We start from the raw sequence: 25876 nt of genomic DNA, 5'->3' as shown, positions 1-25876 counted from the left end.
TCACCTTCGACCTTTCTTCTACAGTTGTGTATATATGTATATACATTTGTTTGTTTGATTTTTCCTATAGGCTTGACAGTTGGAAGCCATCTAGGTAGTGGAGTGTGGCCTACGCCACACCCGCGCAGTGGTACTCTCTTGCTACCAGTTGGTAAGAACGGAGCCCTTTCTTTGTAAATCTAGGTCCTGATGAATGCCCTGGACCCGCTCGGGCCAAGGAGGCAGAAACATGTCGACCTCACACTAGACGGCTAGGGGACACCTAAATACCCCACCTGCCGCTATTTTGTTTTTAGTATCATATAGTTACTGATCACATTAAAAATATCTTGGTAACTATAATGATTTTTAACTTCACGTTCTACCCCATGGGCCCCCACTCTTTAGTTTAGAAGTGCATCCCTGTCTCCAGGTGTATGCCCGCCCTCCATCAAACGAAGGTTTTGGAGGGCGAGGACTGGCCGATGATGAAGCATGACACCAGGTGGTGTGTGAGGCCAGTCCGTCACTTTTTGTGAGATGTCCACATTCAACTCACAACTGTAGTAAGGTCACATCACTCTAGGAGCAGCTTCTTGTGGTCAAAAGTATTTATGGAGGCCGCTAGCTCCTAGCACCCCGTGCCTCCCGTTCCCTCCTCCACACTCTGTGGGGTTCTTCTAGTGATTGCCATCCTCCAATCACAGACATCACTCTACCCCTCCCCGGACATCTCTACAGCTAAAGCCATCCCCCAATCACCGACATCCAAATATTCTTCCCCCCAACGACCCTCCCTCTTCCTGTCATCCCTATTTCACTCCCCCTCTCCCAATCACACACGCACTCTAATGACTTGTCCCCTCCAACCCCTAATAAAACCCTTAACCCCCATCCTTCCTCCCTGCCCCCCCAACCTGAATCCCTACACGTCCACTCTGATTCCCCTATTGTGCCCCCTCCGGCCCCTTCATCACCCTCTCAGAATCGATTATCCCACCCACCAAATTACACACCACCCCCTAACCCTGACGCAGTCTCTCTCCACACTCTTCACGCCCTTATAACTTCTCTGACCACATCCCTGTAGGTCCTAAATCTCCTGTCCCTCATCACGCCACCCCTCAGGCCCAATAGCCTTTTTACTCCTCATTCTGCCCCCACTAACCTCTCACACCCTACACACAACAGGCCTCTCTCCGCACCTAACACAGACCATTCCCTACCTCCCTCCTCCTCCCCCAACAGTGTCCCCACTCACTCTAATAACCCAGAGCCTACACAACAGAGAACGCGATCTCTCTAATTTGACGATTGAAATCTCTCCACTCAGAGAAGATGTTATTTACCTCTGCTCCAGAACCCTCCCCAACCGTGCAAATTACCCCTACCCCTGCTGAAAAACCCCACTAACTACAGTCATTGGAGAATGACCCTTCTCCGCTGCCATATGCATAGGCCTCGCCGCACCTTGAGCCATCTCTCCCAGTCTGACCTTTCCAACCTATGCAACTCTTACCATCCTAGTTCATCAATCATCAAACCTCCACTCCCCTACTCCAACATCCCTGTTATTCTGGGGACTAACAGAATCCCCTCCTCTCCCGTCTCCTCCAGACCCCCTTCTCAACTCACCGCTATCTACTCCTGCCCACCCCCCAAAGCAACCCCAAACCCCTCGCCTGCATGCTTGTGAACTGTTGATCTGCTGTCCGACATGCCACTGAAATTTCTGAAACTATCCTTAGTGAATACATTGACATCACGTTCCTCACGGAAACCTGGCTCAATGACCACTCAACGAGCATACTTGACCTACTCGCCCCGCCCCCCGATACTCTATCCATAGAAAAGACAGACCCGACAGAGTAGGGGGAGATTTAGCCATAATCTTCAAAAATTAACTTCAGCTCTCCCTTGTTAATAATTCTGGCCACTCCTCCTTCGAATACCTTGAAGCTGAACTAAAAGTACAAGGTTCCCACCCAATTCGTCTACATAACATCTATCACCCACCTGGAGAACCTCATCCCTTCATTGATGAATTATCCTACCTTCTGAAACAATCCTCAATATCCAACTCAAAAAATCTTTTCCTTGGTGATCTCAACCTCCACTGGAACGCTACCGATGGTCCCACAATCACCCTCCTCACTAATCTGTTTTTGAGATTAATGACCTCAAACAACTATACCAGTCCCCAGCCCACACCAAAGGAGCCATCCTGGATGCAATTATTAGCAATAAGGATTTGGCCTTCCTGACCAATATCATCCCCATCGACTGGTCTGACCACCACCTCATGCTGTTCACCATTGCTACCACGGCACCCCCCCACACTAAAATCAACAAACGTAAGAAATGGACCAGAAATCTAAAACTCATCTCCCCTGGTGTACGTGAGTCTCAACTTCAAGTTCAACTTTTCCTCACTCCTCCCTCACAAAACGCAAATTAGCTTACTGAACACTTTAATAAAGCTGTCACTGATGTCCTTGACCAATTGGCCCCATCCAAACTTAAAAACCAAAGAAATGTCCCTTTCAAATCATGGTTTAATTCAGAGCTCAACAATGAAAGACGCTCACTAAGACTGATGGAAAGAACATGGACACCATCCCTCTCCCTCACATCTGGCACTCCTCAGATTAGCTAGATCTACATACAAGGAACACATTTTTAATGAAAAGGCATCCTTCTTCCCTACACAACTCGATCGGGCCAAAAATAGACCCAAAGAACTGTTCAACATCGTTGGTAACCAAACATCCACCATACCTCCAAATCCAATGGCCTCGACTGCTAGATGTGAAGAAATTGCCCACTTCTCTGAAAAAATTGCCAAAATAGATCAATCCTTCCTTTTAACCCAGATCCCAACCAACCCCCAACATATACCTGACATTACCTCCAAAGCTCACACCACATTCCCCACACCCCTGATCCCTCCTCACACTTGCTCACTTCTGCACCTCACCCCAACTACTCCCCACACGTACCTACTACTACACCTCCTCTAAACTACTACCCTCACTTACGCTCAACTACACCTCTTAAACCCAACCACCTTAACTCACAACTAAAACACAATTCCTCCTGGCTTAACTTCCTCCCTGTAACTGAGCATGAAGTCTTTAACATAATTGTTAAACTTAAACCGTCCTCCCATACCAAAGACCCCCTCCCATCTAACCTTGTCCAAGACCTAAAGCACATCATTACCCCATTTGGACCACAATCGTCAACACCTCCCTTGCCACTGGATGTGTCCCCATCTCCCTTCAACTTGGTCAAATCACTCCCATTATTAAAAACCCTAATGCCGACCCCAATGACCTTAACAATCTCCACCCCATCTCTAACCTCCCCCTTCTTTCAAAAGCCCTTGAAAAATGTGTCCTGCTCCAATTAAACAAACACATCGAAAATGTCAACTTACTGGACCCCCTACAATCAGGCTTCAGGAAAGGCTGTAGCACCGAAGCTGCCATGTTTAATATTGTCGATGACATGCCCCACTCCCTTGATAATGGCGAGACCTGCCTTCTTATCCTCCTTGATCTCTCCGCAGCGTTTGATACAGTCAAAAACTCGGCCCTACTTAATGCGCTCAGAGATCGTTTCGGCCTCAATGGTACTGCCCACAAATGTTTTGTCTCCTATCTACAACACCGAACACAGCAAATCAAAATTCACAACTAACCCCACTCCGGTCTCCCTAGGAGTCCCCCAGGGATGTATTCTCTCTCCCTCTCTCTTTAACCAACCCCTCACCCTCATTCTTAAACAAGCTGGCATCCACTACCACCTCTATGCCGACACCCAACTCTACTATAAGATCAATACTCATGCGGACATCATACACCTTAACAACACCCTCACTAAGATCCAATTCTGGTTCCAATTAAATCATCTCAAACTCAACCCTAAAAAAACTGAATTCATTATCTTCTCCCCTAAAAATAACCCTCTCCCCATTCAATCCTGGATCTCCGACCTTAATGCCCTCAACTGTTCACTCTCCTTGTCCAACTCAGTAAAATCTCTTGGTATTTCCTTTGATAATAGCCTAACTCTCAATGTTCACATCAAAAATTCGGTTAAAGGAGCCCTCTTTACTCTCCGTCATCTCAAGAAAATTAAACCCTTTTTTCCAACTGATGACTTAGTAGTCCAGTCACTTGTCCTTTCGCGAATTGATTACCGTAACGTCATCCTCACCGGAATCCCCAAGGCCCACCTAGCTCCACTCAAATCTGTGCTCAACCTTGCAGCCAGGCTCATCACCGACTGCAAATGTTCCGACTACATCTCCCCTGCCCTCAGAACTCTTAAATGGCTCCCCATCGAAGGCAGATCTGCCTACAAAACTGCTTGCATTACACACAAAGTCCTCTATCACAATACACTGCCGTACCTCACAATAAACTCTGTAAAGTGGGCAGCACACAACCTTTGAGAAGCACCAACTCTCTCCTCCTAGTCTCACCCCTACTAAAAAAGGAATCCACACAATCCCGCTCCTTCTCCGGAAATGCCCCAAACATCTGGAATACCCTCCCCAAAGACCTGCGATATAACCCTACCTATATCAGATTTAAAAAAGACCTCAAAATGCACCTCCTCAATAAATATTGGGGGTCTTAACCTGCGCACTGCACTCAATCTCCAATTTCCATGTCATATATGTATATAGCTATTGTACTATCTATCTGTTTATTTGATATGTGTAATTTCATGGCGTTTCTCTTTTGTTTTCTTTTGGTATTCCATGCTGTTGATATATTGATTTTGCCATGCTGTTGAAATATTGTTTTTACCGTTACTATCTCCATACTCATGTAAAGCGCTGTGATACCTCTGGGTCTAGCCAGCGCTATATAAAACCTCTAAAATAAAATAAATAAATAAGTAAAATAGTTAGCTATCCTAACTATAACTGGTGAATTTCTGTGTTCTTTTTAGTTCAAAACGTTAATGTTTTCACTAGCATATTCACCTAACTATAATGTTACTTTCACCTTTGGTTTTTTCAGTGAATTTCAAAGGTTTATGTAATGTAAAGTAATATTTTGTTACCATACGTAAAGCCAACCCCCCGCTTGCATGGCCTTCAGCAGAATAGCAGGGGTGTGGCCACATGGCTAGGCTATGCAGCAAACCCCCCACAGGGCCTTATATTTGTTAAAGGTGAGGGTGGCATATAACTCCCTCAAGCCTCTGTAAGCTCATTTGGCTCTGGAGACCCCAGTCTTATATTTTTTAGATTTGTTTTTAGAAAATGTTAACTACATTTGACTTAATGTGGATCCGGAGTTCGCAACATAATTCTGAAAATTTACCTTGTTTTTATTCCATCTTTTGGAAAGAATCTCTATCAAAGTGCAAAATTATTTTGTGCACTCCCGCACTGTGGTTCACTTAAATGTGACTCATGTGCTTTTATTCAAATATCAAAAACTACATTCCGAATTTGTAATAAATCATACCAAAGAGCAAACATTCAGTAATGTGACTGCAAACTGGCTCTACCAGGTGTTTCATTTTCAGTTTTATTTAGCAAGTGGAATACAAAGTAGGAAGTCAACATAAATGTCAGTGGTGCATAAATGCCCCAAATTGCAGCATACATTTGTCTCTGATGTCAACGTGTAAAATGTATACCTTAAGCTCTGACATCACTGACAAGGGAAAATCAGTTCAAACAGAGCGCTAAATTAGTGCCTATAAATGCAGCACCAGGAATCAGTTATTGTCCTGCAGCTGTGTTTACAAAGATGCAGTATCTAATTGCTGTTGGAAAGGCATCCAATGAATATTTAAACAAAAGAGGGTTGTGTCATGCGTCGGACAAGGAAGAGGGTGGCAGAAAACAAAGTCTTAGCTAGAATACGTTTACTTGTTCAAACTGAATAGAGAAAAAAATACCTAGTGTGGTAACATATTTCCAGCAGGTCAGAAAGTTGGAGTGCTGGAGCACTGAATAAGGTAGTCAATGCCCACTGGTTTCCGTATTTAATAAAGAGACTTGAGTCCGTATTACGCATTGTCATTGTTTGCACCCGGCACACCTTTTAAAAGGTGTACCCAGTGCAAAAAATGACAATGTGCCCTATAATGGTGAATGTGCTGCCCCCCAGGGCAGTGGATTAATGTGAAAACACGGAGTGGCAGCTTGCAGCCGCTCTGTATTTTTACAGTGCAGGCGGCAACACGCCTGTACTTTCAAAGATCCCCTTGCAGGCAGGTGCAGTCTGGGGGATTCATAGGATCCCCTTTCTCCCCTCCAGAGGGCTGCTCTCAGGAGGTGCACTCACAGTGCACCACCTAGAAGGTGGTGCACTGTGAGTGCACCCTCAAGAGCTTTTTCCCCCTGGGCCCACATCTATAATATGGCGCAGGCGCAGGCGCAAAGGAATTCCATCATTTGTATAGGGCACGCCCCAATGCAAATGAGGGAACGCCCCTGATGGTAGCACTGGTGCTTTAACTGCGCCAGCGCTATCGGTATTACTGAAGGGGACACACAAGCGTCTGCGCCCCCATCTGTATAACCAAAATCCCCCGGGGGCGTGCAAAGCGAGCACAAATGCCTGTTACGCCCCCTGGGCACTTATTGTAATTCGGCCCTAGGTAGGCACGCCCAATCCAAAAATGTTTGTAGTTCATAAACACTTGTTCAGATAAATAAAAGAAGGTCGTACTATGTAATTCTTTGACCTACCTTCTCTATTTTCATTTTAACGGGCTTCCTTTATGCGGTAAAGCTCAAGTGCTATATCAAGTAACACAGTGCTCTGTGCGGTACCACACTATGAGATTGAATGTGTTTTTTTAATAAGACGAAAACAGTAGTTTAGGGTTCAGGGATGGTTAAAGGTAAAGATAGGTGAGGAGATTTTAGGGTTCATGCGAAGGTGGAGGTAAAGAGAGGTATGAGGTTTTTAGGGACCAGGTGTGGGTAGAGGTAAATGGAGGTATGGGGTTGTTAGGGTTCAAGTATGGCTAGAAGTAAAGGGAGTTTTAGGGGCGTTTAGAAGTAAAATGAGTTAAGGTTTTTTTAATAAAGGGGAAGATTTGAGGGTTCTCGACCAAACAGAAAAAAGGAAAACAAATTAAAAATGGGGCTTGGCTTTGCCCCCTAAAAGAGTGTATGAATATTTATATTTCAACAAAATGCATGGATTTTAAATAAACAGGAGACTTCTCACCCAAAAGAATCCACAGGGAAAGAATGGCACTCACAGGGCTTGCAATATTTGAGATGTAGTTTATTGTTCCATCAAAGATAAGTTGGTAAAAGCGTCTACGCATTTCGGCACAGAGCTTTTTTCACGACGCTGTAGCGCAGTTACCAGGCAACTAATAAATAGGAAGTACATGAACACAGAGGATGGATGACTACACAAATGTATTCGTAAATCTGCTAACAGTGGCAGCCTTCTTGTAACATCAGATGCAAGTTCAAAAAGATAAATAGATCAATCACTGTCTGGTTTAAAATAAACAAAGCAAATCAGAATCTCACAAATTCAAAGTGACACAAATTATAATAAATCCCTCTCTAGTTGCATACAATGCATGATTGGGGAATTCTTAGTACAATATTACCATCATCATACTGATACGAAAAAAAACTTTTATGCTACACATGTCAAAAATATATATAACATGTAATTGCTCATACTGAGTACAGCCCCAGTGGGCAGGATTAAATGTAACACATCATTTAGGTATGTTGGCCCCAAGCTTCATACAAAGCACTGAGTTCTGCCCCATTTGGCAATGTTAACTTAACATGACATTTAATTTGGTTACCCTCCAACTTCATTTAAATCAAAAAATATTTTTGGTGTGTTCATCATACCATATTAACTTCTCCATACTCCAACCTATGCCCCATTGGGCAGTACAAATTTCCTCAAATAGAGATTGAAGTGTGAGCCCCATTGGGCAGTAACCCACAGTTTTACTCAAATGGCTATTAGTCCTATTAATTTTGTTGGCATAATACCAGGCATATCAGGAACAAAAACACACCGCCTAGACTGTAGGTGAAATTGGTCTACCACAAAAAAGTACACAAACATAAAGAAGTATTTTAAAGGAAAACATATAATGCTCATAGCATCTGAATAACTAAAACAAAACCAAAAATAGAAAAAAGATATTTCAACTCTGTTGCATCTTACTCATTGAACCGGATTCCTGATTCATATGAGACAGTAACTTCTGACCAGCCCCTGAAAAAATAGAAAACACAATGAATATATGTAAATATAGCCACCTGAAAACGTATGTTCTAATATCTATATTGCAATCTCTGCCTGCCAAGGTAATTGTTTAGATTAAAAACATTTAAAATTCCAGAAAACAGAAAACGGGGAGCAATATTACAGTCCTTACAGGTAGGTGTATATTTCTTTGTCAACATTAAGACCTACAGGTTCTCTAGTGTTTAATCTGAGAATATATCTGCACTCCAGCTGTCTGAGTGCCCTCTCTCTATCACCTCCTCTTTTTGTTGTATCAATTTGGGCAATCAATATGTACCATAAATTCATTGGATTGCAATTGTGATGTTGTTTAAAATGTCTCGCCACGGGGTACGTTTCATCTACATTTTTGATTGCCTGGCGATGTTGCAATACTCTTTTGTGCACTTGTAGTATAGTACTGCCTACGTACTTTTTTTTTTTGCAGGGGCATATAAAAACATATACTACAAATTCTGATCTGCAGTTTAGGGATTTGTTAATGGTTATCCTTTCCCCCAAATCTGTGTACACATTAGTGGCATTCAAACCCTGCATGCACGCATTGCATTTACTGCATTTTTTGAAATCCCTGGCTGGTTTGAGCCAAATGGTTCTCTCTGGCATCTGGTTTTTCACTATGTCGTCTCTGATAGACGTCGTTCTCCTATATGTTATAGCCGGTCTATCATCCATTTCTACTCCTATTATAGGATCTTGTTTCAGCAAGTGCCAGTGTCTATGTGAGATTTGTCTCACTTGATCGTGTGCCGTGTTGAAAGTTGTAATGAATCTACACGGCTCAATCTGCTTACTAAGTGTATCTACTGTGGATCTCCCCACCTTCCTTGACTTTGAAATTGAATGTGTATGAAATAGCAGATCAGTTCTTGCTTTATTTCTGACTTTATCCTTTGCTTGATTTAGAGTAATGTCATCATATCCATTGCTCTTAGTCTCATGGTCATCTCTTTTTCAGCTGCAGTATAAGCTTCTTGGAGCTACAGATTCTTTTGGCTCTGAGTAATCCCCCGTAGGGAATACTCCTTTTGAGGGCATCTGGGTGAGAACTGGTGGCATGTAAGGTTGAGTTAACTGAGGTGGCTTTTCTGAATACCCGAGTTGTGATTCTATCTCCGAGCACTTCCAACCTAACATCCAACAAATCAATGCATTCATTGCTAATACAACAAGTAAAAGACAAATTAAGATCATTCTCATTGATTGCCTTCACAAATTCCTCAACTGATGTTGTATCGCCTCTCCATAATATGAAGAGGTTGGCAATGTACCTCAACCACAAAACAATATTTCATGACCAGTCATGCATTTCTGTATTGTGGAGCACCTGCTCCTCCCACCAGCCCATGTGTAAATTCGCATAGCTGGGGGGGGGGGAAGCAGGTGCCCATAGCAGTCCCTTGTACTTGTCGAAAGATCTCATTGTTAAATAGAAATACATTGCTGTTTAGGCACTGCTCAATAATACCGACAATCATGTCATTATGTTTTAGGTGTTGGATGGGTCTAGTTCTCAAGAAATGTCGTGTTGCATCGATACCATCGTTGTGACGTATACTAGTATACAGTGAGTTTACATCCAAGCAGACCATCTGGAAGTCTGATTCCCACTGTATATTAAAGATATGTCTCAGAAAGTCAGTGCTGTCTTGTATATATGATGGTAAAGCACATACAAATGGTTGCAAGAGGTAATCTACGTATTTAGATACATTCTCAAGAAAACTCCTGATTGCTGATATAATTGGTCTTCTGGGAGGACAGACATTAATTATCCTTATGTATTTTTGGTAAAAGATACAGGATTGGCAACCGTGAAAGTTTGATGTATAAGAACTCAAATTCTTCTTTACTGATCAGATTGTTTTCTCGCCAACCTTTTAGATCTTTAAGAAATGCTACTCTCAACCCCTAATATTCTCTATTGGTGATCTTACAGTAACACTGTTGGTCATTTAATTGGCTGTAAGCTTCCTGTAAGTACATTTCATTTGGCCAGATTACTATGTTGCCCCCTTTATCAGAGGCACGTAGCATGCATTTCTCATTATTGGACCATTTAGTCAAGACTTTATCCAGTTTTTGTCTAAAAGCAGTTTTATCTCTTGGGCCTTGGTTGCTCTGTTGTCTCAATTTTTTCAAATCAAGCATTACACTCTCATTGAAGGCATCTACGTTGTCATGAGGCATGGGAGGATAGAAACGGGTCTCCAGGGGGTAACACTCCTTTCTCTATTGTAACTGTCTAAATGTGCTCTAGTTGCATTGAATTCTGGCTTTTCACCCATCCCTTCTTGGTTTAGATCCATCAAATCATTCAAAAGATCTGCATCATCAATAGTTAATACATTTTGACCAGAAGAGGTAACATTGTCTCTAAACTGGGTCTTTGTTTGCTTTTACAAGAAAGTTAAAACTAAGGAAATTCTTTAAACATATATAAGTCAATGCAGCTTTGCACATAGTCAAAAGGTGTGTGTAAACAATATGAAAGACCTAATTCCAGTATCTGTTTATCTTCATCAGTTAGAATCTAATTGGATAGGTTGATTACCGTATTAGAGTCCACTATTTCCTGGTGTGGCTCCTCGTCAGTACTCCCAAAGCGCTTCGTTGTCTTTGGCCTTGGCCTTTTTGCCTCTGCCTCCTCTTCCTCTTTTTCCTCGTCTTTGGATTTGCGGTTTGTCGATCTGTCCAGTCTTAAAAAACGAAATTCATCATAGACTGATGTTGTGGGCCCGCTTTGCACTACAACAGAGTCATGATCAGAATCTGACCCCGTATCTGAACTCAAGTCGCTTAAGGTGTTGTCTTGTCTTGCTCGATTGCGGACTTCTAATCTCTCCCATCTGATGGTATAGAATTTTCTCGAGAACCTGTAAATCCTTCCTTGCTCAAAATCAATGGAATCACGTTGAAATTTGTGCGCTTTCCTATCTGTAACAATCTTTTCATAATTTTTCATCCTTATTTTCAGTTCTTTTTCAAATTTTGCTATTTTGTTTTTATTTTCCAATCCGTTTAACTGCTCTCTGAGTTCTATGATATTTTTCTTGATATTTTCTCTGTCAATTTCTGTATATTTTACAAGCAGGATGATCATCCTCTGAGAGCTCTCTGCATTCAATTCTGCCCATTGTTTTATTAGGTCGGGATAGGGGTTTTCATAAGTTGGGGTGATCATTATTCTGAGTCCCCTTGGCACCCTGCTGACTTCTAGGTATTTTTTTAGTGATTGCACTTCCCACCATTTAGATATTTTGGTTTTGGTGAGTCTCTCCAATTTGGTGGTGATCAATTGAAATATACATATATATTACTTGCAGTCACCAGTAGGTAGTTAGGACCTTAAAGGGTTTTTTGTTTTGCTAATAACTTTGGACACATTTGATGAATCTTCATGAAATTTTAAAACTAGTTCACCACTCACTTTAGCTGCTGTCTTGAAAGTTTTGGAGTGATTCGTCAAGTGGGGGCCCAGAAAAAGGGGCTCCCAAAATAATTTTACCACATGCAATTTCCCATACGGATCTTGAACAGAACTAAAGCTGCTGGATAGAATTACACCAAATTTGGCAGAAAGAGCCCTTTTTGCTATTTGGCGTAAATCCGTTCAATAGATTTGTAGGTATTAAAAGAAAACCACATTTGTATATCTAGAGGCTCCACAAAACTTACCGATCTCGTGCAGGGGTCTGATTGGCTGCCAACTGTTCAACCAGGAAGTGTTGGCAGCCATCTTGAGATTCAGACTCAGGCGAGTCCCAAAGAAAATGTTAAAAAAAGAGAAGGGAGCAAGATAGGAATACCATGACCCCCTAGGCCTGGTGGTGGGGTCCGGGATCCAGCTAGAGCCAAAAATATATTTTTTAAACTTTTACAGGGAAAATCACAAAGATTTGCGAATCCCCCCCAAAAAAAAATCGACCCCAGGTGGGCCAGGTCCTGGGGTCTTATTTTTAAGGATAATATGGGGAGGGGCGCATGAGGCCCGCCTCCCCATTGCCAAAATTGGCCCCAGGGCCAGGGCTAATGTAGAAAGAAAAGGAGGAGGGCCGTGTGCCCCTCCTCTGTAGGCCGTTCTCGGCCATGAGGACCACCACCTTCCTGGGGCACGGCCAATAAAATAATATTTGAAGGAGGGGAGCTGCGCGGACCCCCCTCCAGGGCCATTTATGGCCACAGGGACCACCACCTCCCCAGGCCAGGCCAAATATAGAGAAAGGAGGTGGGGTCAAATGGCCTTCCTCCCGGGTCATTCACAACCTTGGGGACCACTACCTACCCTGGGCCAGGCCAAAGAAAGAGAAAGGAGGAGAGGGGCCCCCCTGGAGACATTAATGGCCCTGGGGACCGCCACCCACCAAGGCTGGCTCCCTACATCCCGGGGTGTCCACCCCTGGGACATAGCTGTTTTCTTTCACTTGGCGGGAGCTTTAACAGCTCCCGGCAAGCAAGAGCAAATAATAAGTCTGCTCACAGCAGGCAGGGGCAGGAAAACTGCTATCGCTCGCTGGGAATGGACTTTTCATCTGATTTTCCTGCCCACAGTCAAGTGGGCAGCAAAATAGATGAAAGTATGGCTCCCACATGCAATGTGCAGCATTTTTGGCTGCTCTCTGCGTGCGGGAGCAATGCTGGCTCCCGCTGGAGACGGGGAGTCAGCAGGGATAATGGGGGCACTGAGGCTGCCCCCAGACTCCAACGCTGTGCTCTGAGTGGACTCCGGGGCACCCAGGATCAAGAGGCCGGGCCCAGGGGGATTGAGTCCTTAGAGCTGAAATCGGCCTGGGGAGGGCGCCAAGCTGCCCCTCACCATTTTCTTCATAAGGTGGAAATTCTCCTTTTTGTAATCTAGACATGTTCTCTTTATGAGGGTTCTTCTTATCACAGATTTGTGGATGAAGATGCTCGGGGAAACAATCACATTAACAAAATGACATGCACACAGGTCACTAGAGACATTACCTTGTGGTCCTTTATGCGGTTGTTGTATAGACTATGCACTAGACCTTTACACAATGAGGAAGCAATTAGTAATTAACCAGTAGAAAGTACTCCAGTTGGATAACATTTTTGCCAAAACTGTGGATTCGTCTTGGAAAAAATGAGGTTCAGTTATGGCCCTGATGCTTATTTTACAGAAATTAAACCTCAACGGGAAGCACTTACATTTGAAGCTCCACTTCTGTAAAGTACAAATGATCCTAAGTTCATGTGTTGGTGAAGGCAAAGCAAGTGTGTTTCCTCTTGTATTCCACACTGAAAAACAATCTGAAATCCTTAATGGAAGTGAATGCCTCTTTTATCTATTGGAGTGCAATCTGATATGTAGTAACTGTGACAAGTGGTTTCTTTCTTGTTTTGAGAGCAGAGTCCATGGTTCACCCTTTTAATTACCCTAAGTATGCAAATGCCCAAAATCATCTGCAAGGTCCATCCGTTAGGCCCCACCCAATTTTCCTTAGTAGGATGCAAAGGTCTTCCCGCCTTTTCGTACGTTGATGGACAGCTTACCAAAAGGCCTCCAAGCGTATTTCCCACCAATTTTAGTGATGCGTTCTTATGCAGAGAAATTCTGAGGACTTCTCCAACAAACAAAGAAGCATTTACTTCATATAGTTAGGAGGAAGTACCTTTGTTCGGTGAAAACTCCCCTCTTTGTAGTCTCGTCCTCTTCTCTAGATGCAGATTCATGTTATCACAGATTTGTGGATCAAGACGCTCCAGGAACAATCACATTGCTGAAATTTCATGCCCATTATGTCACTGTAGACAATTCCTTTTGGCCCGTTACGCAAGTGTGGTGTAGAGTATGCACTAGTTACTACCTAACGAGGTAGCACTTACTAATTGACCAGTAGAAAGAACTCCGGTTGGGTAGACTTTTTCTTCAAAACTGTGAACTTTTGTTGGATAAAGGAGCAGGTGAGGTTCTGTTCTGGCCCTGTCACTCACACAGCTACTGACACACACACAGTAATTCAGACACCCACTCTTACACCCATTCAACCACTCTCACATAGGCCCACACAGCCACTCACATACCCATGAAGCCACTCACACACCCACAAAACCACTAACACACTGACTCACACACCCATACAGCCACTCACACACCCAGATAACTACTTACAGACCAACTCACATACCCATTCACAGACCCATACAGCCAATAACACACCCACAGGCCCATACAGCTACTCACAAAACTGATCACACACCCACACAGTTACTCACACATCCACTCACAGACCCATACAGCCATTCACAAGCCCACTCTCACAGGTTACAGTTAGGGAATAAAATATGGAAATCTTAGAAATTCACTTAAAAAACCAAGGAACATTATAGTCTCAGATTTCACTTGCACAAATCCAGTGAAATTTAGCAGTTATAGTTACCTGAGCTAACTATAACCTACGCCCCCCGCAATGCACTGCTTGTGACCTCACATATTACATCACTCCTTATATGGTCACTATACTAGTCGCTACTCATTAAATGGTTACCATACCAGGTGCTGGCTTGTGCTAGCAGCTTTCCTTTGCTCCAGCCTTGGCAGTAGAAGCATCCTGTGCAGGGCAGGAGCAAAGGGGAGTTCCCTGCCTGGGAGAGTGCGGGCAGAGTATGTCCGCACTCTCCATGGCAGGGAACCACATTGTGCCGGCGTTTGGGTCCCCAGGACACTGTACATTATTGTGCCCTGGGGGATGGGGTCCCCTGGCCCGATATCAGCACAGGGAGGTAGTTATGCAGCCCCTCCCCTTTTGTAAATATTTTGGCCCCAAGGGATAGGGTCCCTGGGGTCGAAAGTGGCTCAGAGAGGAGAGCCACGTCCCTTCTTCCGTTTTAAAAAAAAATAGAGGGTGGGGAGAGGAGCTGCCTGCTGCCCTCCCCTGTATTTAGGATTCGGCTCTGGGAGATGGGGGTCCCTGTGGCCAATAGCGGCTTGGGTAGGGAGGGCCCCACGCACATTATTAAAACATTAAATATCGGTCGGCGTTTTATCTTTTTTTTATATGCCATGATCCCTCTGAAGTCCTGCAGGACTTCTGTGGAATTGCGGATTAAAAAAAATTATATATATATAGGAGCCAAATTGCCGTCACTGGTGAACAAGGTCTCATAAGACCAAAACACGTCAGGAAGTTACAGCCTGTGATTTTACTGCAATAAAAGGATTGCTATGGCCATATTGAGAGTGAAGGCACTTTCTTCGTTTGGAGGAAAACTTGCCTTGTATTTAGCGGCCTGGTCCTGTCAAAAGTCTGCACCACCAGTAAGAGTGCCATTACTGCCTTTGGGACTATTTTTGGAGGTACGTCTTGAAGCGACATACGGCAGTGGTGCCACCTTTGAATACCGAAGCATGGGTCTGTGCAGCCTTTATAAACAGTGCTGCAAATGGATTGATATCTGGCTGCTATCTTGCAAAAATACTTGTTTGGCTGTTTTTGACTAGGGATCTGATCGCCCTCTGGGGCTTTAAAGTACATTTTGACAAAACCACATGTTCCATCATGCATTTCCACCCATGAGGGTAGCCACAAGGGGAAGAGCACTATAAAATTTGGAATGGGACTCTGGTTGTCCTTGGAGTGAGATTGCCGTCACCTGTGTACAAGGTCTCATAAGACCAAAACGCTTCAGGAAGGTACATCCTGTGATTTTAAAAACGGATTGCTATGCCCATATCGAGTGCAGTCTCTTTCTTTCATTTGAAGGAAAACAATATATATATATATTCACTGAAAAAACCATAGGTTTCAGGCACGTTATAGTTAGGAATTAGCATTTAAAAAACCTTAGAAATTCACTGAAAAAACCATAGGTTTCAGGGGCTTTATAGTTAGCTGGACTTTTCACTCGTACAAAACCATTGAAATTCCCCCGTTATAGTTAGTTCAGCTAACTATAACTCGCGCACCTGCAATGCGCTGCTGATGACGTCACATATTACATCACTCATGACATAGTCAGTGACATCACTGATGACATCTCAAATGACATCACTGATGACTTCACTGATGACATCATCCAGTGAATGTGTGTTTTTCTGAAAATTACATATGTTTTATATATGTATATCTCAAGGTCGATGGAAGAATAAATGGGTATATAAGTGTCTAAATGGATTATTTGTTTTTGAAAAATTGATTGTATAACTGACTGATTAAGTGTATCTTAGTGAATACATGGATTAGTGAGTAATGTTTAAATATGTAAATATCTGTATCAGTCTCTCACTTTGTGTATAAGTGGCTGCATGGGTTGCTGAGTAGTTCGGTGGGGGTATTACGTAGTGCATAGGTGCATGAATGAGTGACTCACTGTTTGTATGTGTTGAAGACAGCATGTGTGCAGGACTGTATGGGTGGATGAGTGTGTGCATGGGTGTGTTAGTGAGTGAATGACTGTCTCAATGGTGTCTTTATGAGTAACTACATATGTTTTAAACTAGTATATGTGACTATTGGTGTATATAAGTGAGTATATGTGAGAGTGAGAAATTGGAAGAGTTCCTGTATGAATAAGTATGTGTTTCTATAAGTGATTGTTTAAAAGATTAAGTATGTGTAAGTTTCTGTAGACGTAAGTGTGGTGGTGTGTGTATAACTGTATATGCAAGTAAATGGATGTTTGATTCTTTATTAGCATGAGTGACTATGTGTGTGAGTAACTCTATGGATGAGTGGCGTTGTGTAACAGGATGTATAGGTGTATGAGTACATATGATGAGTGAGTACATGTATGAGTGACTGTATAGGACTGTTGGTGAATGAGTTGATGTGTATGTGCATCTTAGAATTACTGAGTAGGTTGTTGTAACTGGTATTGGTATGTCCATTGTTTTGAAAATTTTAGTTTCTATTTTTGAATGTGTGTATCAAAGGTTATATTAGGGGGAGAGGAGGTCTTCCACTCTATCACAAGGATGATGTCATCAGTGATGTCATTTGAGATGTCATCAGTGATGTCATAAGTGATGTCACTGACCATGTCATGAGTGATGTAATATGTGACGTCATCAGCAGTGCATTGCGGGCGTGCGAGTTATAGTTAGCTGAACTAACTATAACGGGGGAATTTCAATGGTTTTGTACGAGTGAAAAGTCCAGCTAACTATAACGCCCCTGAAACCTATGGTTTTTTCAGTGAATTTCTAAGGTTTTTTAAATGCTAATTCCTAACTATAACGTGCCTGAAACCTATGGTTTTTTCAGTGAATTTCAAAGGTTTTTTAAATGATAATTTCTAACTATGCCTACAGAGATAGGACATGTGAAGAAAGAAGAAAAAACGCACAGAAAGAAAAAAAAGAAATGCAGAAAGAAGCAACAGAAGTCCTCAAAGACGAAGAAAAGTGCAGGAAGAAGGATAATGTTCAGAAAGAACAAACAGAAGAGCAGAAAGAAGCCTTGTTGCAAAATCATCCTGTACCCTCAACTTTTTCAGACGGATACTGGTGGTAACTGAGTCTGACTAACTAGTCCTAGAGCCAGTGCTATGTTAAAAGACACTCAGTGAAAACACCTACATACACTAGGGAACACTATACGTTGGGGTCCTCCTGTGATTAGCATGACCTCCTCTGTAAGCCCCTAGTATATAATAGGGCAGGGGATTAAAACTACCTCTTAAAACGCGCCACAGGGCGTGTTTGCACACGTCACCTCAGACCCCGTCCCCTCCCTTCCCCACTATGTAAACACGCTCTGTGGCCGTTTTTGTAAGTTGGGAGATTAAGTCCCCTTGAATCCTGAGGGTCCCTAGGGTCGAACTAGACCACTAGGTACCTCCAGTAAGCGCCACAGAGCTGCGTTGCAGAGAGATATGTAAAAAGGGGCACGGCCTAAACCACCTCTCTGCAACGCAGCGCAGTGGCGCTTACTGGAAGCACCTGGTGGGCTAGTTGGCCCCCAGGGTCCCTCAGGATTGAAGGGAAATTATTTCCCCAACTAAAAACGCACCACAGGGTGTTTGCGCACACGTTAACTCAGGCCCCGTCCCCTCCCTTCACCACTGTGTAAACACGCCCTGTGGCCTTTTTAGTTGGGAGATAAGTTCATTTGAATCCTGAGGGTCCCTTGGGTTCAACTAGCCCACTAGGTACCTCCAGTAAGCACCACAGAGCTGCGTTGCAGAGAAGTGTAAAAAGTGGCACGGCCTGGGCCACCTCTCTGCAACACAGCTCAGTGGCGCTTACTGGAAGCACCTGGTGGACTAGTTAGCCCCCATGGGCCCTCAGGATTGAAGGGGAATTATTTCCCCAACTTAAAACGCGCCATAGGGCGTGTTTGCACACGTCACCTAAGGCCCGTCCCTCTCTTCCCCACTGTGTAAACACGCCCTGTGGCCGTTTTAAGTTGGGAGATTAAGTCCCCTTGAATTCTGAGGGTCCCTAGGGGCAAGATAGCCCACTAGGTACGTCCAGTAAGCGCCATTGCAGAGAGGTGTAAAAAGGGGCACGGCCTGCACCACCTCTCTACAACGTAGAGCAGTGGCGCTTACTGGAAGCATCTGGTGGGCTAGTTGGCCCCCAGGGTCCCTCAGGATTGAAAGGGAATTATTTCCCCAACTTAAAACGCGCCACAGGGCGTGTTTGCACACGTCACCTCAGGCTCCGTCCCTTCCCTTCACCACTGTGTAAACGTGCCCTGTGGCTGTTCTAAGTTGAGAGATTAAGTCCCCTTGAATCCTAAGGGTCCCTTGGGTCAAACTAGCCCACTAGGTACCTCCAGTTAGCGCCACAGAGCTGCGTTGCATAGAGGTGTCAAAAGGGGCGTGGCCTCAGAACACCTGTCTGCAATGCAGCTCCCTGGCGCATACTGGAGATACCTGTTGGGCTAGTTGGCCCTCAGGGACCCTCAGTATTGAAGGGGAATTAATTCCCCAACTTACAACTGGCCAGGGGGCGCGTTTGCAAAGTGCTGCAAGGAGGGGGCGCGATGCCGATCTTTTATTTATTTTATTTTTTTAAGAAGGAGGGCTGTGTGGCCCCCCCTTCTTTTTCTAATTTATTGGCCCTGGGGACCCCATCCCCCAGGGCCTGCACCCTAATTTTTTTTGTTGAAAAAAATTAATTTGGAAGGGGGCCGCGTGGCCCCCCTCCCAAGGCCTTAATCAGCCCCGGGGACCCCAACCCCCGGGTCATGGGCTTTTTTTTTTTTTATTCTTTAGGAAGGGGGCTGCGTTGCCCCCCTCCTCAGGCCACTTATGGCCCCGGGGACCCCATCCCCCGGGGCTGACCTTTGTTTTTTAATATTTTTTTTTAAATATATTTATAGAAACACCTAGGACATACTGGACAAACCGTATGTACTTATCACCATGACGATTTGCGTGATATTCATTAAAAGGCGACTATGCATACAATGAATCCACGTGGAATGTATTTACACCGCTAGTGAAGCTCTGACGTGTCTGACGCCCTACCGTGCCTAATCCCGGCGCCCTCACCGGTGGGTACTCTCCAAGTAGACACCCTTGTCGTTTATTTATACAAACATGGGTAGCTATTGACGGGCACAGTTAATACACACGCACACCAAGCCCTTCAAAGGGGATTTGACAAAAATTCGACCAAAATATGCAAGAAACCCCCCTCACGGTTCATAAAACACACATCCACCACCGGATGTGTAATACTTTTTATTTTACTCTCTGGAAAGGAGACGAACCTCACATGAGAGTCACAGCATGCTCCTGGCTGAGCCCAATGCTGTGTTAACATCCACCAGTGCCCACCGAGTGCCACACACCTCTGTGTTGTATTCCACCAGCTAGTGCGTATGCTATGACACTCTCTAACCCATGTGCACTGTAACACCACCCCGTGAATATGTCCTGCCACACTTGCCTTCGCAGGGGCTATATTGCCCCATCTAACGTGCCTTCCTCGATGCCTATGTTATAACGCACAGCGCTATGCCATACATATTACAAACTGGGATCCATATCTTTGTCACAGTGCATATGCAATGTTACACTCCCCAGCACATATTTTATATTACAACTTTAGAGACTAGTTAGGTTACACAACAGTGCCCTGTGCATATTACACTCCAAGGCGCATATCGCATAGCACGCGCTAGTGCCATCTCGCGGTCTCCAATGAATCTGTCATTGCGCACAATGTATTGCATATTATATTTCACGCCCGGTTCATCTTATATCACACTTTTTGGTGCATAGTTTATACCATATACTATATCTAGTTTTCATTTTCAATCGTGCTCTCAGGACTATGTTCTATATGACACTGCGTCCACCTACCCTTTTCACAGGCATTACATTTTGCGATGGGGGGTGGAGGGTCAGGGGGTGTTTCTGCCAAGTGAGCCTGGAGTCACAGTCACAAACGTCCTCTTCTTCCTGAATAAAAGTGAGATTATACTGCATACTTGTTCATATTTTAAGTAGTTCGCACAGACACACATTTTAAAAACAATAAAGTTCCTAATACCCACCTTCTCTGAACAGTTAGCTTGCTGCCCCATCCACCTCCTCCCTATCCTCTGTTGTCTGAATCCATGGACTAGTCTCCTCCCTCCTGCCATGCATGGTTTGATGTGCTGCCACTGCCCTCCATTTAGCGTGATGTACCAGTACACTCCTCCTGCCCTCCATTGTCCAATTCTATGGCCCATCATTGACCTCCTGCTTAGCCTCTGTGCTTAGCTTGCTGTCCCTATTCTCCTTCCCCCTGCCCTCCGATGTCTTTGTGCCTGTCCACATGCCATGCCCCTATCCCCTTCCTCCTGTCCTCCATGGTCCATTTTACTGCCACACCCTTCTGTCCTCCCTGGTCTGTTGTGCTGCAACTGCTCCTCCTGCCTGCCCCGCGCAGTCTGTTGTGAGGCCCCTTCCCCTGAACTGTCTTGTCTGTGCCCAGGACCTGACCCTCCCTTCTATAATCCATGGTCCTTTGTGCATGCCCCTGCACCCTCCTTCTTGCCCATCATAGCCATTGTGCTGCCACTAACCCTCCTGCTTGCCATGCATGGTCTTCTGTGCTGCCATGGCCCCTCCCACCTTCCCTGTGTGGTCAGCTAGCTGTCCCTGACCCCTTCCCACCTTCCCTCCATGGTCTGTGTGTATGCCATCATAGTCTCACTGTTGCTCTCCATGGTGTGTCTTGTTTCTAGTGCCCATCCTGCCTGACCTCCATGGTCATCTTGCTGCTCCTTCCCTGCCCCCTTGCCCCCAGCCCTCTGTTTTCATGTGCAGACCCCTATTCCCTCCCTCCTGACTTGTCTGTTCCATTGTAATGCCCCTGATCCGTCCCTCCTGCCCTTTATGGTCTGTTATGCTGCAGCTTTCTCTCCTGTCTGTCCATTATGGTCAGTTAGCTACCATTGCCTCTTTCCCCTCTGTTGTCCATGTGCATGGTCCTGTCCCCTCCCTATTGCTTTCTATGGATTGTTGTGCTGCACTCCCGCCCTGCATGCTCTGTGTGGTATATTGTGCTGCTGCAAACCCTGATGCCTGCCCTGTAGGGTCAGTTTGGTGCACCTCTCCATGTCCCTCCTGTCCTCTGTTATCCGAGTCCATGTCCCTACCCCAATTCCTCCTAACTACCATGATCCAATGTACCATACTTGCGAACATTTTGAACTTGTTAAGAGGGAGATTTTGAAAAAAAAACTGGGGTATTGATTTTCCCCTTTGAATTACATTGAAAAAGAGGAGATTGTAGACAGGAGACAGATCAAATAAAGCCCATTTGAGCTTAAAAACATTGGACGTTTCCTGGCTGAAACGGGTCTGTTGGCATGTATGGTTGTACTACCACTGCCTCTTCCTTCTGCCCACAATGGTCTATTATATTGCCACAGCCTCTCTTGCCTGTCCTGCATTGTTGGTTTATTGCCCCTGCCCCCCTTTCCACTGCCCTCCATAGTCTGTTGTGCTGCCACTGCCCTTCCTGCCTGCCCAGTGTGGTCAAATTGTTGCCTCTGCACTCTCCTACCAGCCTTCAATTTTCAGAGTCCGTGCCCATGGCCTCTGCCTCTCAACAGTATCCCAATGAACAATTAGATTGCTAACATTCTATATTTATTACAAAAGTGTGGAACGCCTGACGTCATCTTGATGTAATCAAAACTGTAATACCTAGAGCATTTCCTTTAGAAATTACATATATGAGAGGGTCTTATTTGCATCAAAATTATGGTTAGTGCTCTAAAAAACTAAAATGAGGACATATTTTCTGAGTTTTCAAATAACAACAAAGAACTTTTAAATTATTGGTAATCTTTATGTTTCTTTATCCAGTTGACCACTTGATTAAATGTTGCACTTAGGGGAGAGGATGTGGTGTTACTTCCAGAGCTGCAAACTTTGTAACTGGGGAACCAGTTTGGAGTTTCTGCTTCAGCTCAACATTCTGTGATTCTTGTCAAATCACTTAATCTCCCCATGTCTACAACCAAAATGAATTTGATCTTGTGTGATGTAACCAATGCTCATGTAAAGCACTCCAATACCTGACAAGACTGCACTATATAAAACTGCAAATACACAAAAAATACGTGTTTTGCACACTTCTGTCATTGGGCTACATGTGGGCTACATCTGGGTGATATTTGTGCTGCATTTGGGCTCTTTTGTCTCTGGTGGCCATCTTGGCAGATTTATTTGTTATGAAGTTTCCTAATTTCCTCTTTACTGCAGTCTCCTCAGTAGGAAATGCTTTCAGTTTTTTACTTTGATTCCATCAAGAAGGTATTCAGATATGTCACACATTTGCCATAAATTCTGAATGTTAGCACTCTAGTTTCTCATTAGATCACTGTAGTAAAGCTACTGCTCACCACAGAAGTCTGCTGCTGGTATTAAAAGTGCATGTTTCAGTCTGCATATCAGAATTTTTTAATGAAATAGAAGAGGATTTGAGAAGTCACTCAAAATGTACCCTAATTTTTCTTTCTTCAGCACTAATCATAATTTCTATTGCAAAATGAACCCCCTCATTGTGTTCCTTTTTAAATTAAATGTTTTAAGTGTTACCACTTTATTCCAATCAAAATGGCTTCAGGTGTGCCATACTTTTGTCATACGTAAGACTGTTAGCGCTCTAGTTGTTCGTTAGAACACTCTGGGACATTCTGTCATTGGGCTAAACTTGGGCTACATCTGGGTGATATTTGGGCTACATTTGGGCTCTTTTGTCTCTGGTGGCCATTTTGGGAGACTTATTTGTTATGAAGTTTCCTAATTTCCTCATTTACTACAGTCTCCTCAGTAGGAAATACTTTCAGTTTTTTACTTTGATTCCATCAAGAAGGCATTCAGATGTGTCACACGTTTGCCATAAATTCAGAATGTTAGCACTCTAGTTGCTTATTAGATCACTGTAGTAAAGCTACTGCTCACCAGGGAAGTCTGCTGCTGGTATTGAAAGTGCATGTTTCAGTCTGCATGTCAGAATTGTTGTATGAAATAGAAGAGAATTTGAGAAGTCACTCAAAATGTGCCTTAATTTTTCTTTCTGCAGCACTAATCATACTTTCTATGGCAAAATGAACCCCATCATTTTGTTCCTTTTTAAATTAAATGTTTTAAGAGTTACCACTTTATTCCAATCAAGATGGCTTCAGGTGTGCAGTACGTTTGTCATAAGTAGGACTGTTAGCGCTCTAGTTGTTCTTTAGAACACTCTGGGAAGCTGCAGTAGAACACAAAGGAATCAACTGACAGTCTCTGCCCTTGTTGGATGTACATGTTTTACTGAGAATGTCAGACCTCATTCTCACATAACTGAGAAAGATAATGTGAATTTACAGAAAATATGCTCTCAGTTTAGCTTATAGATCACCTTCCAAACCTCTGTGGGAAAAGCATGAGAAAATAGTTTTCTCTCAAACATGATTCATGATATTACAGCAGAAGGCTTTTTCACATGGTAAAATCACCTTAGAACACACCACAATTCCTAAAAGGAGTATGGTACCATCAACAAATGATTTATAATGTAACTAAAGTCTTAAAACCTTCTATTAACTGCAATGCTTTTTCATGAGGTGCTATCATGTATATTGGTCCCAAGATGGCTGCCAACACTTCTTGGATGAAGCACTGACAGCCAATCAGATCTCACGATGAGATGTTTGGTTAGGCTCCGCCCAGATATATCTATCTTTTTAACTCTAATTTTCTCAGGAACTACTGAACGGATTTACACCATTTAAGCAAAAGGCACGAGTCTGAACTGAGGACTACCTCTTTGCCAAATTTGGTGTAATTCCGTTCAGCAGTTCGGGCTGTAGCTGCGCCAACAGGTCCTATGGGAAAATGCACGGGGAAAACGCGTTTTGGGACCCCCCTTTTTTCTTGGCCCCCGCTTGATGAATCACCGTGAAATTTTCAGGATAGGAGCGGACCGGAGCTGGCCAAAAGTTTGGAAAAGTTCGCGAAGATTCGTCAGTCGGCGCCAAGGTTATTCCAAATAGAATTTTGCGGATTTCCTATGGAAAATAGGTCCTAACTATAACTACCTACTGGCGTATATATGTATATATATATATAATATTTTATTTTAATTTTTTTAAATTTTTAGCCTTAATATCTCAAGAACTACTGCACGGATTTACACCAAAGCACACTTCCTTACAAATTTGGTGTATTTCTGTGTCGCCTTTATTGCAATATTGCTTCTTTAAAACAAATCTATGGAAAATGAATAGGGATTTTGCTTTTTGGCTCCCTCTTTTACTCGCCTACGCTTGACTATCACCCTGACTCTCTCCATGAAGAAACTAGTCAATAAAGGAAATCTTTTTGAAAAGTTTCACGTAGATTTGTCAAACTGCGTCAAAGTTATAAGCAAACCAAAAAAAAGGCATTTCTTATGGAAACGCTGACTTAACTTTAACTACCCAGTGACGACAGCCACTAGGCAATAAATATACATATATATCCCATGACATTACAACTGCATTGCACGGTAAAGGCATACATTGTAAAGTCCTTTGTGGTATTACAACGCGATTTAAAGGTCAACGCGTTGTAATGCCAGCGAGGTAAAGGCATGAGATGTGTTGTAACATCTGATATACCTGGCTTTTGGATGCTTCTATATGCAATGGCCTAACGGAGACATTTGTGTCGCTCCAACCTATATCAACCAGACCAAAAGATACATGGGGACCATTTGGGGAATACCTGGTGTGTGCTGACACCACAGTTATATGGTCGAAAGTTTGAAGCAGGCACGTATCTCCAACTGGTGATGCTATGTAGCACACTTTACTGCATACGGGGGAAGGAGAAACCTGATGGTGTATAACAATGTTATGACCCTCTGTGTTGCAGATGTTTTGTAGGGAATCTAGACTGACCCTACTGCAGGTCTGAAATAAGACAATACAAATCATGCTTTATCCTTGCAATGGTTAAAAGAATGTTGAAATTCCTACTTGTCCTTCTGTCATGTTGTGTGCTGAGTACATGTAAACCTGGACATTCTTTACTGAGTAGCTGTTTATTGTATGTGGGTTTGACGTAAAACTATGGAGTTTCTTTTGTTTTCTTGTGAAACTGCTCTGCCGTGATGTTGCTTAACAAACATATTTTTTTTAAAGCAAGAGAAACGTAAGACGGTGCACTTGTTTAAT

At 43.6% G+C, this 25876-nt stretch overlaps 1 protein-coding gene across 10 annotated transcripts in view; it reads left to right on the top strand.

Annotated features, from left to right (window-relative positions):
- MCTP1 (multiple C2 and transmembrane domain containing 1) overlaps positions 1-25876 on the top strand; it is a 2372456-nt gene that overhangs the window by 2322376 nt on the left and 24204 nt on the right. The gene's annotated exons all lie outside the window — the stretch shown is intronic.

Source organism: Triturus cristatus, chromosome 2_1, assembly GCF_964204655.1.
Source record: "Triturus cristatus chromosome 2_1, aTriCri1.1, whole genome shotgun sequence".
NCBI classification, from domain to species: Eukaryota; Metazoa; Chordata; class Amphibia; order Caudata; family Salamandridae; genus Triturus; species Triturus cristatus.
Note: the sequence above shows the minus strand (reverse complement) of the source record. Positions and strands in the feature narration are given on the sequence as shown.